We start from the raw sequence: 16,688 nt of genomic DNA, 5'->3' as shown, positions 1-16,688 counted from the left end.
TGAGACACAGCGAACGTCAGAGTGTTGGACACAGCCTGAGCATCAGAATCTGTATCCAGAGAGAGAAGGTTGCATCACTGCACGACTAATAATAGAGAAGGCATGTGTTCCCTGCAGCGTCAGTACAGACCATTAAACATGGCCGACCAGAGGCTGATGTATTCATGCTTTAATACAATACAAACCTCCTCACATTAAGCTAACTCTGTGTGCAGAGAGAGGGCAGAAAGCGTTCCCAGCATGCTCCGAGTCATCTGCTGTGACTGGATGTTTGTGGTGAAGCCTTTAAACCGAACTCGTAATATTTCTCCGTCGTGCTTCAGTGAGCCTCCAGCTCTATCTTCTCTGAGGCCGAGTGGTCCTCGGGCGTCATGCGGACCAGACCGCAGAGAGGCAGACAATACGAGTGTTTCCTGAACGCCTCGTAATCTACAGAAAACATGGTGTTGCAGGGCTGCAGGTTTTCTGTCACACACCTACTTTAACACAGAAAAGAAGAGTCAAAGAAGAGACTTTTTTTAAGAAATATTGTAGTCAAAGGATGTTTACAGATATTATCGTCCTTTAACAGACTTTTTACAAATATTTGAGTCATTATTTAGACTCAAGCCTCTTTCCCACTGGTCAAAAAACCCGCTAACACCTGTCTTTTTTGCTTAATGGGAAAGGTTATAATCGGCATTCAGACCTGGGTAATTATCGCCTCGGCTCCGATTGGCATTGTTGGGAACACAAAACCCGACATGCTAATCTCCGTCCCCTTTCCGGCGCGATGCTATGCTCCGTCGGTAACTTCTGCGACTCCTTGTCAACTCAGCTACAAATTCAGCCCGTCTCCGTCCGAGCAGCGTTCGAACAAATAATTCCAAATTTGTCGGTGCCGATATTGATACACAGACTGAATGAGTCATAGATACAATAAAGACCTAACCACCGTAACATCTTCACTGGTTACTAACCCTGTCTCCGGTGCGTTTGTGACGTCAGACGGTGACACAGCAGAAAAGAGACAGGAGGATACTTCACTGGCAATAGGAAAAGAGACAATCGGCATCTATATGCAGGTTTTCCCGGGTCTGAGGAACCTGCGTCAGCGTGCTAATTTTGGTGGGAAGGGGTATTAGACTGATATTTTAGTTCCTAAAGGAATATTTTACAAATATTTTAGTCCTTTTAAAGACTTTTAGGGATATTTTTGCGAGTTTAGTGAGGTTTTTTTATAGCTATTTTGCAGATATATTAGTGAGTTTGGGGACTTAAACTGATATTTTGGTATTTTTAGAGTCCCTAAGAATATTTTAGTCATTTTAGAGACTTTAAATATTTTAGTCCTTTTAGGGAATTGCAGATATTGAAGTCCTTTCAGAGATATTTTACAGATATTTGAGTCCGTTTAGAGACTAGTATCGTTATTTTAGTCCTTTCAAGAACTTTACGGATATTTAAGTCCTTTTTTAAGGACTTTAAAAGATATTTAAGTCAGTTTAGGGAGTTTTTTAAAGATATTCTAGTCATTTTAAGGACCTTCAAAGACATTTTGGTATTTTCAGAGAGTTTTTAAGGATATTTGAGTTCTTTTAGATCAGGGGTCTCCAACCCTGCTCCTGGAGAGCTGCCTTCCTGCATGTTTGAGGTTTCTCCGCACTCTAACACACCTGACTCGAATGTTTTGCTCGTAATCAATCCTCTGAGACGCTTCAGTTGGTTGATAACGATCAGATCATTCAAATCAGGTGTGTAAGAGTTCGGAGAAACCTAAAACATGCAGGAAGGGTTGGCCACCCCTGTTTTAGATACTTTATACGTCCTAGTTTTTTAAGAGAATTCATTTTTTTTGTTCAATATCAGCAGGAAATAAACACAGAAACTACCAAACCAAATGCAGAGTGTATGCTGTATTTAAATCATGCATCACCAGACCTTTAATTACACGTATACCTGATGACTGACCCAACCACATGCTGCCATTTTACACAGCAGGCAGGTGAAGGGCAGACAGGTGAAGGACAGACAGGTAAAGGGCAGGCCAGAGGCGGATTGTCGTCCTCTGAAGACAGACTCTGTTGACACTGTGCGAGCTGACCGCTGATCCGTAAAGACGGGTTTGTTGTCGTCACAACAGAAGCTGATGACGTCCACTACAACTGTGATGCATCTCAGACTCTGCTGTTGGTTAAACAGATACAGAGATACGACAGGAAGCTTAGGTGGATGATGTGACTATTACTTCTTCTTCTTGGACCTGCCCATTCTCGGGTAAAGTGACCAGGTGTGAAAGACTGCCAAGAAAGGTGTCAAGTATCAGCCTATTGGTACTCAAAGTGGAGTCCTCTAGCTCATTAGCACACCTGAGCCTGAGCCTGGACGTCCCTGTGCTTTGGAAGATCTACTTCCTGGTTCCTGCACCTACAAAGCCGTTTTTTTCAGCAGGAATCAAACTTTAAAGGTCCTAAAAGATATATAAGTTGATGCCATGATGACTTCCTTTGTGCTGCCTTATAATAAAAACATTTCAACATGTTTCTAATTGTAATAAACAGTACTGAGTCCAGGCTGGTATGTAAATGAGTGCTGGAGGATTCAGATTAACTGCTCTATGATTTACTGCATAATTCTCTTTATCACTCCGACACACAGTCTGTCAATGGTTGTGTGAATTTAATGAGTGCGGGTCAGATCGACTGAGACGCCGAGGGTGTGTTGAGTTACTTTCACCTTGTGCTTCAAGGACATCATGGCTTCAGCGAGACTCACAGTGTTTCCTTTGTCTCGAATGTTCGTACAAATACTCGACTGTACCTTTCAGCAGACGTTAATATGAGGAGGACGGGGATCACTGTGAGTTACCTGTGAGAGACGGAAGAGAAACACTTAAGTCAATGTCATGAAGGCAAGGTTAGGACTTCTTTGAGTCATCACATTGAAGTGGTCAAGGTCCAAACTGTTGCATCAAATTAGCGGAAAGGATCCCTACAGAGAGAGACCTTTTTGTTACAGAGGAAGATGATTTTATAACCTGAAACAGACGTTACATCACTCTCAACCAAACTCCATTGACAAAAACGCAAATTTTACCTCTCAGAACACAGGAGTTGCTGGTTTAACCCTAAACCTGTTAGTCATCAGTGTGGTTAGTCTCTGTACATGTCTTAGCTGACAAGAGGACAATATAGATTTAAGTGACACACAACAACAACACAAATAATATGAGCAATCGACGCAGCGTAATCCAGCGACTCCTGTTTTTTTCAAGGTTAAATTGCTGTTTTTGTGAATGGAGTCTGGTGTATTTGAAAAGAGCGATGTAACGTCTGTTTCTGGTTAAAAATACAAGCTTTTTGTTACAGAGGAAGATTATGTTTTTAAAACCAGAAACAGATGTTACATCGCTCTCTTTGAAACCACCAAACTCCATTGACAAAAATGGTAATTTTACCTCTCAGAACACCAGAGTTGCTGGTTTAACTCTGAACCTTCCTCAAGCTGTTAGTTAGAGTGTGTTTCTATATTCTGTATTAACCTCTTGTTAACAAACTGAATTACCCTACAAGAATTATATCTTACTCTGTTGCTCTTATTAAACCAGAAACAGACATTACATCGCTCTCTTTCAGGCCACCAGACTCCATTTACAAAAGCAGTAATTTAACCTGGCAGAACACAGTAGTAGTCTACTGCTGCCTTGATTGGTGACTTCAGTGTTTTACATTGTTAATAGGGATCCAACACAAAATGTGTCTTAGACACAGTAACACAAACAAAATAGGCATTGGGAGACCAGCATGTTTTGCAAGTTAAAATTACAGCTTTTTTGAATGGAGTCTGGTGTCTTTGAAGAGATCGAGGATTAAAAAAATAATCTTCCTCTGTAATAAAAAGGTCTTCAAAGCAAGAAACAAACGTTACTTAGCTCTCTTCAAAGCCACCAGACTCCATTTAAAAAAACACTCATTTTACCTAGCAGAACACAGGGATTGCTGGTCTACCTCTGCCTTGATCGATTAGTTAGTTTGTGTTATCGTCTGTTAGAGAAATATTGTGTTGGATCTGAACCAACCGTTCCTAACACAAATGTCACACAACCACATTAACATACTAACCGATCGAGGCTGAGGCAGACCAGAAACTCCAGTGTTCTGCAAGGTAAAATGAGTGTATTTATAAATGGAGTCTGGTGTGTTTGAAGAGAACAATGTAACGTCTGTTTCTTGCCTTAAAAAAGGATTTTACTCATAAACAAAAAGGTCTATCTCTGTAGGGATCCTTTCTGTAATGTTGTCAGACACTACGAGTCTTACAGTCTGAGCCTGTCAGTGGAAAAAAACAAGAACTTTTAGAGCTCAGAGAGAAAGAATTGGAAGGATAAGGAGTGTGGACAGAGCTCAAATCTGGCAGCGACACAACAAGGACAAGATTTGTAAGATGTTGGCCAACAAATAGCTCACACTCTCACTGCTGCCAAAACCACCATCTGACTCTGGTTAAGAGTGCAAACAAGAGGACAAAAAAAAAAGCTGAATGTTCTCTTAAAGGAAGAGATTCATATGGAACATATCTGAGCTGAGATTTCATAACATCTTTAGTGAGTCCATGTAGCAGTAAATTGCTCCCGGTTCAAAGAGCCGTAGTCTAATTCTGCAGATCAGGTTATCTATGTGGCTCAAATATTAACCATCACATGAATTATTGGAAGGAATGAGCGCTAAACTTTGTCCTGGGCTGAGCAGCAGCTAAATATGAGTGAGATGTGGATTAATTTGTAACTAGTGCAAAGTGTCGCAAGAGCATATATTTCACCACGGCATCAGCAGAGTGGACAATCAGGACGAGGGATCAGCGTGGAACAGGTTTGGAGCGAGGTGACGGATCAGAACAAGGGGGAAAAACAATGAAAGTTTAATAGGGAGGGTGTTACTTACACAGCAACAGGTTGATGCAGAAAATGTCCAAAACTTCACTTACAATATGTTTTATAAGACTTATTTTAAATGCTACCTACAGGGCGGACTCATTTACACACATACTCTTCAATTTGAATCATATCCTCTCTATTTAAATCCAAATATGCATATTGATCCCAGTGTAGGAGATGATGAAATGTAAGCAGGCCTATCTAGTTCCCACCTTCGCTCCGTCGTGACATCATGTCCTGCCTTCAGGGGACTGGGTAACCGAGCCCTGCAGAGGAAAACATTCACCTGACAGAGAAATAGAGCGACACAAATGCAGGAAAATCAGTAACTCAGAGTTTGCACACTTTGAAATAGCTCGTGTTTGGCGTCTTAAGTACAGTCATGTTTAGTTTAGAGTTAGCTTAAAGGATTAGTCTGCAGTTATTCTGCGTTACAAACTCAATGGAAAGACAAAAAGTAACAAACCTGTTAGCTCTCCCCTCTCTTCCCTGCCCTGGCTGAGGCCTCAACCACGTTAGCCCCAACTGAGGACATAAATCTGCTCTAATAAATGTGCTGTAATTTCCCCAAACCGCTGGCCACTGTAGGTTCAGAGCCACTCAAAAAGGAAGCATAACTGCATTTTCTGGAAGGAAATAGTGAGTATGTGGAGCAGCAAGATGCCGTTTGGAACTAGTGCTAAGATACATTGGCTTTGAATATGCATATAACACATGTTAGCAGTCAGTGTAAAACAGCAACTACTGTATTTTTCAAGCTTAATTTGCTGTTTTTGTCAATGGAGTCTGGTGGCTTTGAAGAGCGCGATATAACATCTGTTTTTGTTTTTTAAAAAATCATCTTCCTCAGTAACAAAAAGCTTATTTCTTTAACCAGAAACGGCTGTTCTTTCACTCTCCTCAAACACACCAGACTCCATTGACAAAACCAGTCATTTAACCTTGCAGAACCTGGGAGATGCTGCTCGATCAGTAAGTTTATAGTGTGTTAGACATATGTTGTGTTGGGTCTGAAGTAACAATTTCAAATACAAAAGTCACACAACAAAACAGAAAAACTAACCAGTACATGCAACGGTAGAGCAGCAGCTCCTGTGTTCTGTGAGGTATAATTGCTGTTTTTGTGAATGGAGTCTGGTGTGTTTGCAGAGAGCGATGTAACGTCTGTTTGTGGTTAAAAAAATCATCTTCCTCTGTAACAAAAAGGTCTATCTCTGTAGGGATCCTTTCTGTAATGTTCTCAAACACCAGAAACAGCCGTCACATCGCTTGCTTCAAATCCACCAGACTCCATTTACAAAAGCAGTAATTTTAATTTGCACAACACAAGTGTTGCTGGTCTACAGCTGCCTGTAAGGTGGTTTGTGTGACTTTAATTGTGTTTAAAATACTTATTCAGATACAACAAAATATTTGTTTAACACACAACAATGCAAAAAAACCCAAACTAATCCAGGCAATCATACACCAGCAGCTGCTGTGTTCTTGAAGGTAAAATCACTGTTTTTATCAATGGAGTCTGGTGTGTTTGCAGAGAGCGATGTAACGTCTTGTTTGTGGTTAAAAAAATCATCTTCCTCTGTAACAAAAAGGTCTATCTCTGTAGGGATCCTTTCTGTAATGTTGTCACACACTTAGAATAACAATCTGAGCCTGTCAGTGGAACTTTTAAAGGACGTAGTGAAGGATTACGTTGCAGACATTACAGCCTGTTTCACGGCTGATGGCTGAAGTGATCTACAGGAGCAATTCCACAATTCTTTGTACCTTTTGGTCATAAAATGAGTTTAAAAATTGCACCCAAGTTTCAAAAAACAGCAGTTCCCCTTTGAGGCGGCCATTATGGTGACCCCTGACCTTTTATAAAGCTTTGTTAATGGGTCAAAACTGCACCAAATGACTGTGGTTGAGGCTTCTGTTGTCTACCTTCTCCTGTTATGTTCATGTCCGATCAGTAGTGAGTCAATGGTCTTTTCCAAATTGACTCAAAGCTCATAAACACTTTAGCCATCAGTCATCTGGGCTGTAAAACGTACAGGAAGCTACAAATCTGGACTTTAACCTCATTTATCACTAATTATCTCCCTGAAATCATCTGTTGTCTTTCTTTGTTCACCTGCTTGTTCCATTTGAGTTCGACTTGTGAGGCTCCAGCGGCAGGAAGTCGGGTTTAACAAGTTAACTTCCACCACAGATTCTTTTCACACCTCTTACACATTAACCTGAGCCTTTGAGAGAGAGAGGACATTTAAACTTTCCATAATGATCTCTGTCAATTATTGACCCCCGGGGGCAGTATGGCGCGGCCTTGGAGTGTGACTGACAAAAGGACTTCAGACATTATATATAAGACAAAGTTAAAGACATGTTCCTGCGTTTATCTCAAACCAGCAGTGGAAACATTACTACTGTTTCACTCCTCATGTGCGCCCTCAGTCTGAACTCACACAGAAACAAATGTAGGTTTTCTTTTACCTTTACAACCCACCCCCTCATGTTGTCCATGAACGCACACACAGGCCACAAAGCCCCTCCAAACACACACACAGAAACCACAATTACTTCCTGTTAGAGGTCAAAGGGTGCAACAGATGATTTGATGGGGACTATTTGGGAATGGGTCTGTTCAAGTATGTGACATAATAAGTGCAAAAACAGAAAAACTGCCCTCTTGGATGGACCCTATTTTGGACAAGAAATAGCGCCCTCCATGTTGCCCTTCTAGCAGTATAAATGAAGGTCATTGCAGGTTGCCCTTCCAGTGGAAAAAAACCCAATAAAGTGCCTGCTTCTGTCCCTTACCGAGTGCCCTTACCATGGATAAAATGTAATGAACGACCCTAAAGGGTGTCCTTCCAATGGAGAAGACCGAATAAGGAGCCATGTAGGATGCTCTTTCAGCAGAGAAAATTTAATAAATTGCCCTCAAAGGTGTCCTACCAGTGGAGAAATCTGATTAAAATGCCCTCTTAGGTGCCCTACCAGTGGAGAAAGGACAATGACCGGTCCTCTATGGTGCCCTCACAGTGGCAAAACCATGATAAAGTGCTCTTCCAGTGAAGAATATTGCATATTGTACTTCCAGTGGAGAAAACGTGATACGTTCCCAACAGGGTGCCTTTCAGTGGAGAAAAAAAAGAATGTAGGGCCATGTAGGACGCCCTTCCAGCAGAGAAAATACGATAAAATGCCCTCAAAGGTGCCCTTCTAGAGGAGTGCCCTTGAGGGTGTCCTACCAGTAGCTTCAGTGTCCGAGAATGCGGAAAATTTATGAAAGGCCCCTGTAGGACGCCCCTAAAGTGAAGACAATAAAATTAACGGCCCTCTAGTTGAGGCTCCCCTCACAGAGGCAAAACCACGATTCAGTGCCCTGAAGGGTTCCCTTCCGTTGGAGAAAATGAACTGAAAGGTCTTTTTTGCAGATAAAATGTACATAAAGGGTGCAAGTACATGAGGAGAAACATGATAGTGCCCTTCAAGTCAAGAAAACAGAATGAAAGGATTCTGCATGGTGCACTTGCTGCAGAGAAAACTTGGGAAAGTGTCCACCAGGGTCTTCTTAAAGTCAGGAAATCTGGATGCCCTCTTGGGTGTCCTTCAAGTGGAGACAACAGAATGAACGTCCTTCGAGCCCTCACAGGAGAAAGTCCCCTGCAGGATGCTTTTCCAATGGGGAAAATCAAAATGTAGGATCCTGCATGGTAACTTTCCAGTGGAGAAAACAAGATACCTTCCGAGCTGGAGAAACTGGAATGAAGGGCCTTGTAGGGTGTCCATCCAAAGGAGGAAACATGCTAAAGTACCCTCTATGGTGCCCTTCAAGTGGAAAGATGGTAATATAGTGCCCTACATGGTTCCTTTAAGGTGAAAACACGACGAAAGGCCCTGTCGGATGCACTTCCAGTACAGACAGCTAATGAAAGAGCCTCCAGGGTGCAATTTAAGTGGAGAAAACAAAAGGAAAACTAAATAAAGGGCCCTCTAGGCTGCACTTACAGAGGAGAAAAACATGATAAACTGCTCTCTGGAAGGAAATGCATGCAGGAAAATTAAATGGATGTCCCTTTAGAGACGCAGTGGAGAAACGTGATACAGTGCTGCATCGACTACTCGTACATCCTGTGCCCCAGCCCAAGTAGCTAGTGCCCATTTTTATTTTGCCCTAAACTGTGATATTATAAGAATGTATCCACTAAAGCAGGAGATTAAAGCACACCAAGGAACAGAGATGGGAGTAAGTCTTACTGTCACAAACATTCTTTTTTTAGTTCATGTTGGCTGAAAACAAACCACGGCCGGTTAATCTCCCTCCGTCGCTCTGCTCTGCACTCCTGCTGAAATGCCACGCAGCAATGTCCTGCAACAAAAAACCTACTATGGCATTCCTGTCACTGTTTCACCTACAAACAGCAGCATAGTACACCTTCAGAGTGCACGCTGTGGTCAAGGTCAGAGGCTTCGTCCGTGGGCCTGAAACGTGATCCTGTCAGTGCTCTGAATTATAACTCTCTAGCTGTTAGTTTTTATAACTTAATTTGTAAGAAATACACTCGAAGACATAGACTGTTATAATCTCTAAGCTGTAGCTCGTGAATTAATAAGTAATTAACCTCTGTGACCCTGCAGACACAGCCACGGGTTGATTTTTACAACCTCCTGTGAGGAGCACGAATCGTGTTTAAGCCTACTTATTTTACATTCCAGTGGAGGTGAGAGGTGGAGAACACATCAGGCTGAATATTTGGGGAGTAAATGCAGAAAAGAATGCACTGTATGTTCAATAAATGTAACCGTGACGACAAAGGACTCAAGCCAGTGTAGAAAATATAATGTGGGAAAACGTGGCTTAGAGTTGAGAAGAAGCCACATTGTTATAATCCGCTACTCTTAATTAGGACTGTGTCATTCATGTTGTGCATGTGCCAAAGGCCAACGTAAAGCACGATGGGTTTGGTCTGCTTATCAGCGCTGCAGAAGTCCTTACCTACTGTCGACTCAAGCAGCCACAAGCGTTCTGTGTTTTGTTATGGATTTGGAAGTCAAACCAAGCCAATGATTTTGTTTACTCTAGATGCTTTGCTTGAGATCACACGAGCACCATCTTTACCCATTTTCTACCACTGCTACTTAAAGCTAATTTGGTGAAGCCATCTGATTTTATTTCGTCCAATAACTTGGTTTATGGTAACATTTCTGCAGGTGGGCTTCAACTGGCCGTGGGGTCAGGAGGGGGCTTTTAAGTGGGCTGGTGTTGGGGCCTAGAAATGGTCATACCATTACGATAGCAAACATGGATAATGGAGGGTCCAATGAGGGTACTCTCTACCCATATGAGCGCTGTATGGAGCCCATCGATGGCCTTTCATTAACCCATCAAGGCTAACCCATGTGGGGCCTTCATACTCCTGAAACTGAGGACTAAATTGGCCCCAGTTGGGTATCCTGATCCAACAAGGTGCAACCCATTTGGGCCCCAACTGGCAGTGTTAATAAGAAATGCTAGAATGCTTACACTCTAAGCAAAGTTGGTATACAAACTCAAATGCATCTCCTTTAGATCAGCAGGTTAGTACTGTCATGGTGAGCATGTTAGCGTGCATGGTAGCATGCTTTTCCTCAACTGGGAAACTTCAGGTGGGCGCAGCGTCAAGTTGGAACAACTTGGAAAGTCTGGGAATAAATGTTGTACGTGACAGGCTGAGTTGAAGTCTTATTGGAGGATGGTTAATGTTTTCCTTACTTTGAGAGACTTTGAGAGATATTTTTTGCTCAAATATAATTTTTAATACGGTACAAGGTTGTAACCAGTACATGCTTTCCACATAAAGGGACCTGAATAAGGCTTTCTTTCTGTAAAGATGCTATCAAATATTGTTAGTTTCTTAAATGTAGCTGCTTATTTGGGCTTGACCCCTTCTGTTTATCTTAATTTCAACTGTCTAATTAATTGGAAATGCCTGATAAAAACCTTTTAGTTGCTCCTTTTTGGGCATGTTTCCATAGACCTGGTTGACTTTGTTCTGCTGCAAGATCTGGCAACATTGGCTGCAACAAGTCTTGGACAAAGATACTGGAAACAGTATCAGCGTCTATTGCTTGTAGTGTCCACATCACAACTTTAAGCTCACAAACACACCTAAGATGGAAGAAGAACTTCCCAACTCGGGAAATGGGACTGTCCAATGTACACTGGACTGCAGCGTAAGTAGAGCTAACTGACTCTGTATCTTTAAAAGGATCACCCTGATGTTTCGGGAAATATGCTAGTTGGAGAAACAAAGATATCTATCTAATCAAGTCAATTCTTACAGCCATTGTCTGGTTACTTCCCAGAAGAGTTTGCCATTAAGGTCAGACTGGTTTGTTCTCCATAGGTTTGATGTTTTGCAGGAACATTTGCACCCCAGTTTCGTCCCACCCACCTCCATTAAGAATACAAATAAAGGGCAGAGTAGGTGACAATGTCAGCTGGATCTATCAGATATAGAAACTTGTATGTTTAAACAGGAGCATGCCACCTGTGCAGGCCACAAAAGGCAAACTCACTTTCACCTTGAGTCCACCCTCCCCCACACACCTTTACACAGTACACATGTTTATTGTGTAAATACGCTGACAAAAGGCAGCACTTGTCTAGGCGTGGTCGCTGTCAGACAGCAGGCTGTATCATTAGAAAAATGGCAGGCTTATCTCACTGGCTGGTCCACAAAAGCCTGCCTCTGTGATCCCAGCCCGATGGTTACCTGCACATTAGCTCAATCGTATAAACACAGGAAATGAGCATTGTAGTCGTGCAAATTATGACCAATCTGGGATTAGGACAAGTATACGGTAGCAGCAGGGTTCTCAGCAATTGTTAGAGCTGCAGGTAGGTGGGATTCAAAACTACGACTATGACTGCTAGAAACTGTCACAGAATGGACTCAAAATCTCTGAGCAGATTAAGACAAAATTCTCAACTTATTTGCAGTTTCTTGTTTCTTGAAAACTGCACCTTATAAGTTATTAGACCAAACTTTTGCACTCCAATCCAACCATCCATTTTCGTCTGCTTATCCAGGGCCAGCCAGGCCAGTGTGTCGGCAAGCAAAGCAAGTTATTCCAGACCATCCTCTCCCAGAAACATTTTCCAACTTCTCCAGAAGGAACCTGAGGTATTCCTTGGCCAGAGGAGATATCCTCTTTACCCCCTGCAGCTATTCTGGGCTTCCTAACAGTTGGAAATGCCGGGAAAACCTCCAAAGGGAGGCGCCCAGGGGGCCTCACTATCAGATGCCGAAACCACTTTAACTGGTTCCTTTATAATGCAAAGGAACAGCAGTTCTGGATGTCTTAACTCTTTATCCTCTAAGGCTTAGCTAGAGGAACGTCCTTACAACCCATATTTTCAGGCATACCCAAGGGTCATGACCGGGGGGCAAGGGTTGGAAGGTAGATCCTATAAGGTTAGCTTCCTCTTCGCCACCATGGTTCAGTACAATGCCAACATTACTTGCATTTGCGGCCTTGTTGGAGATTCTTCCTTCAGCATCTGAATGGTCACTCTCAAAGGAAAGGCCTGCCTTTGTAGAGAGGAACAGTTTAAAATGGTGCACATCTGGGACCATCTCTTCTCGTTGTTGCACTAGATGGTTCATGTGAAAAGTTAAGGCAGTTTTTGTATAAAGAAGGCCTACTTTCTCACCTCCAAACACCTGATTAATTCCTAGATAATGTTGGCATACTCGATGGACTGGACGGTCTGTTTTGGAACGTGGTTTTGGAAAGACGTTAGACGCAGCCCCCACAATTGTATTGGGCTCTCTTCAGACTGCAGATGAATTAGATTTGTTTATAAGATACACATTTCTAAGTCCACACCTATCTGCACAGGTTGCTGTGATAACAACTTGGCCAAAGCACAAGAGCTGGTTATGCATCAACTCGCCCGCAGAACAATTGGAGGCTGGTATGCAATGCACTGCAACCACTTGATGTGACATCTTTCTGGATTTGATGTCATTCTTTTCTGTCTTGTTTCAAGTGGCTGGAAGAAATCCAGCTTAAGAAGCAGAAGCCTCTTGAGACATACGCGTAGAAATCTCATTGGAATTACACCTCAATCGACCTCCAAATGTACCTTGCATCCAATCTGATTTCCTTTAGTTTTTTTGCTGTCCAAACTTTCTCCAAACAATCTGGATGTTCCAAAGAACCGATATGAGTTTGCAGTCTTAACAATGCCCTAGATGATCCAACGAGAATTCCCTTTGAATCAAACTCAGGCCTTTAAGGTGTTTAAAGTTATTTTGGAAAGTGCTGACTCAGTGTGACTTTAACGCGAGGTGTTCTGGAAGTTCAGCCACATTGAGGGAGTTCCACTGGGATGCTTGAGAGTCTATTTAAAGTCTGGGCAGGTGTTTCCTCATCTGCAGTGGCCCTGCTGACCTGCTACAGCTCCCTCTCTGTGTTCTCCTCCTCAGCGACAGATGTTGTACTCTGAGCAGGATGGTTCTTACTACTGACCGTATCCCCTTCCAGTTCGTGTGCTTTGGTTGGTTTCATTGAGGCAAAGAAACTGTCGATACTGGAGCAACTTGTGTTGCCCATGTAACCACATGTCATATATACTTTGAAGCAGATCCATTGAGTATAACTGAAGAGCCTTTTGAGTCCAAGGAGGGTTTTGCATGGTTTCTTTACTGACAAATGGATTTATGTGTGGTCACAGTTTGGGTTCAGGGGTTAAAGTGGCGTCAAAACATGTCAAAAGAATGGACTTCATTTTGAGTTACTCTACAAAGAGCCGGACAACACCAGTGATTTGACCCCTCTCGTCCTTGAGGTGATATTTAAAGGTCAAAACCCCCATGTGTGTACCCAACCGCGCCTACACTCGTGTTTACATTCAAACACGCGTACACAGCTCAAGAAACCCTCATGGCAGCACATTGCTGAGCGATTTCACACATGCATGCATGAACACACACATTACACACAGCTCACATAGCCGGTACAAGAATGTGAAAGTTGTAGGATGCACACACGTCTGTATCGTGTGTGTAGGTGTGTACGGCGTGAGTGAGGGGCCGGTTGGTTCTAGTCTCTCTCTGTGTTTTCAAACTTAATCCAGATGACGTATTTAAAGGGGGATTAATGTGTTTTTTTAACCTAGGTCATACGGTTACATGTTGGAATGATTAGTAGGTTTAAAACGTCTGTAATCGCAGCAATGTAATACGTGGGGTCAAATGTGCCCAATCAAAGTATATTTATTAAAATCTTATTTTTCTCACTGACAGGCTCAGATTGTTATATTAAGAGTCTGACAACATTACAGAAAGGATCCCTACATAGTAAGATGCTTATTTGAAACCAGAAACAGCTGTTACATCGCTCTCTTCAAATCCACCAAACTCCATTTACAAAAACTGGGATTTTACCTCACAGAAAACAGGAGTCGCTGGTCAACCGCTGCCTTGTTCTGTTTGTTTGTTTGTGGTACAAATATTGTGTTGGATACAAACTTACCTTTTGAAAGTCACACGATAACAAAAGCAAGTAACTAATCGAGGCAACATTATTTCAGCTACTACTTTGTTCTGCAAGGTAAAATTACTGTTTTTGTCAATGGAGTCTGGTGGTTTTTAGGAGAGCGACGTAACAGCTATTTCTGGTTAGAAAAAGGAACCTTGTCATTAACAAAAATGTCTACCTCTGTAGGGATCCTTCCTGTAATGTTGTCAGACACTTAGAATAACAATCTGAGCCTGTCAGTAGAAACAACAAGAACTTTTAGTGGACGCACTTTAATCAATCAAGGGAAATGTTGCAGCCATTACAGCCTGTACAATCTCCTTGAGAAATTCCAAAACTTTTTGCAACTATTAGTCATTAAAATATGTGAAAAATGGGACTCAGGTTTAAAAATACAAGTTAATAGGTAATAGAATATTTTAAATTCTGGACCCTGAATGCACCAGCAGCAGAAATGCCCTTGGCGCTTGAGCGAGGAATTAAAGGATGTAGAGGGAAGGATATATATACGAGTTTCAACTATGTGTATACTTGGCAAAGCTGTGTAACTAGAGCTTATTATCCCCTGCGGTGTGAGGGGGGTCGCTGTGAGGAGGGGTCCACTGCACACAACAACACAGGACACCCACCATGTTAAACAGGGCACCGACTCCACACCGGCTTCAGCTCTATTTTGCCAGTGAAGCTGGGATGATATGATGGTTGTTTGTGCCATAATGAGTGTTTTAGTGCCGCAGACTTTATTCAGAAATTGCAGGTTGGTGCACTGTAATCTGGGCCTTGTTGATACTGTTAGCAGGCAGTGACTTAAACTGAAGTGTCATGCTGAATTACAAGTCTTTAGCTGCACATGGATAGAGCTGAAAAGGAGCTTGTATATGATTTACTGGCGCTCTCTTCTACTCTAGCAATCCAAAAAAGATGTGATCGATCACCGTAGAAGGCTGTTTACCTGAATGTTACTTTGTTTTTTCTCAGTAATTAAAGTCATGAATCACAGCAACAGTGGCATCGAGGCAAGAGGACATTACGTTCGAGTGCATATTCCAAACTATACCTTACTCTGAAACAAGTAAGTTCCACACTAAAGCTAACTTTATCTTCATGCTTCAAAGGTTCATCATCTACATTCTGGCATGAAGTCTACAAAATTTAAATATTGTTACAGAAAATTAGGTTATCACTTTGTGTGGTCAACACCGTGCCCAATTGTCTTTTAACACTTCTGAGTGCAATAGTAAAGAGGCTAACAGCTTAAAATAGCTACCTTTAATCACCACCAACAACAAAAAGATACATGCTACATTTAGCGTATGTATAGCTTCTTAAACCGTATGTATAGTATGTTTTTATACATTTTAAACTCTCTTTTTCCTGTCTAAGGGGACGTGAATAGCCTCCAGCTTCACAGTAACATGCTGTCTGGCTAATTGTCCCTCAGCAGTCTGTGACACTTTACAAACCCATGAGATGGATGCATGTCCTGGAATATCTCAGGCTGGTGTCATTATACTTAGCTGCACTCACTATTCATGACAAATGAATGATGGATTGTGGGAATGGGGTTGCTTTTGGGGGGTGGAAGGGTTAAAGGGTCGGGATGGGATTCTACTTTGCACCCAAAACCAAAACAGCAAACTTACTTATACAGTAGCAAGCGTTACACAACAGCTAATGTTAGCATCCAACCACATCCTAGCCACCGTTAAAGTTTGACAGTGTAGATATAACAGAAGGTGAAAGGCTAATAGAAATCTAGCTAGGCAATATTCAAAAAATAAACCAACTCACTTAACCCTATAGCTAGTGTAAGACAACGGCTAATGCTAGCTTTCAACTATTTCCTAGCTAGCATTAAAGTTTGACAGTCTTATATGACACAACAGGCAGAAATCCCAACTTTACAGAAATGTTAGCTAGCTCACGGTAATGTGAGCTACAGTAACTAGGGATTGGTTAAATGCTAACATTAGCTGTAGGGACTAGCTGTTGGTACCTAGTAGGTTGTTAAAAGTTAATAAAAAAGTTAATATTAAGATAGTTAATAAAAAATATGACAACAAAATTGTTTGCTAGGTGAATAGGAGTTGGTTGAATGCTAACGTTAGCTGTGGTAACTTTCTGTTAAACCAGTGGAGTTATCAAATATTGAATTTTAACTTGGAATATAGCCCAATGTCCCACTGGATTTTCACTCTCTTCTCTTTTAAGTTTCTAATCAGTTGACAAGTGGTGAAATGATAACAACTTTTCACATTCC

This window comes from Semicossyphus pulcher, unplaced genomic scaffold (genome assembly GCF_022749685.1).
Source record: "Semicossyphus pulcher isolate SPU_LCO1_2020_fin unplaced genomic scaffold, fSemPul1.0.p SCAF_24, whole genome shotgun sequence".
Lineage (NCBI taxonomy): Eukaryota > Metazoa > Chordata > Actinopteri > Labriformes > Labridae > Semicossyphus > Semicossyphus pulcher.
This window is presented reverse-complemented; position numbering follows the sequence as displayed.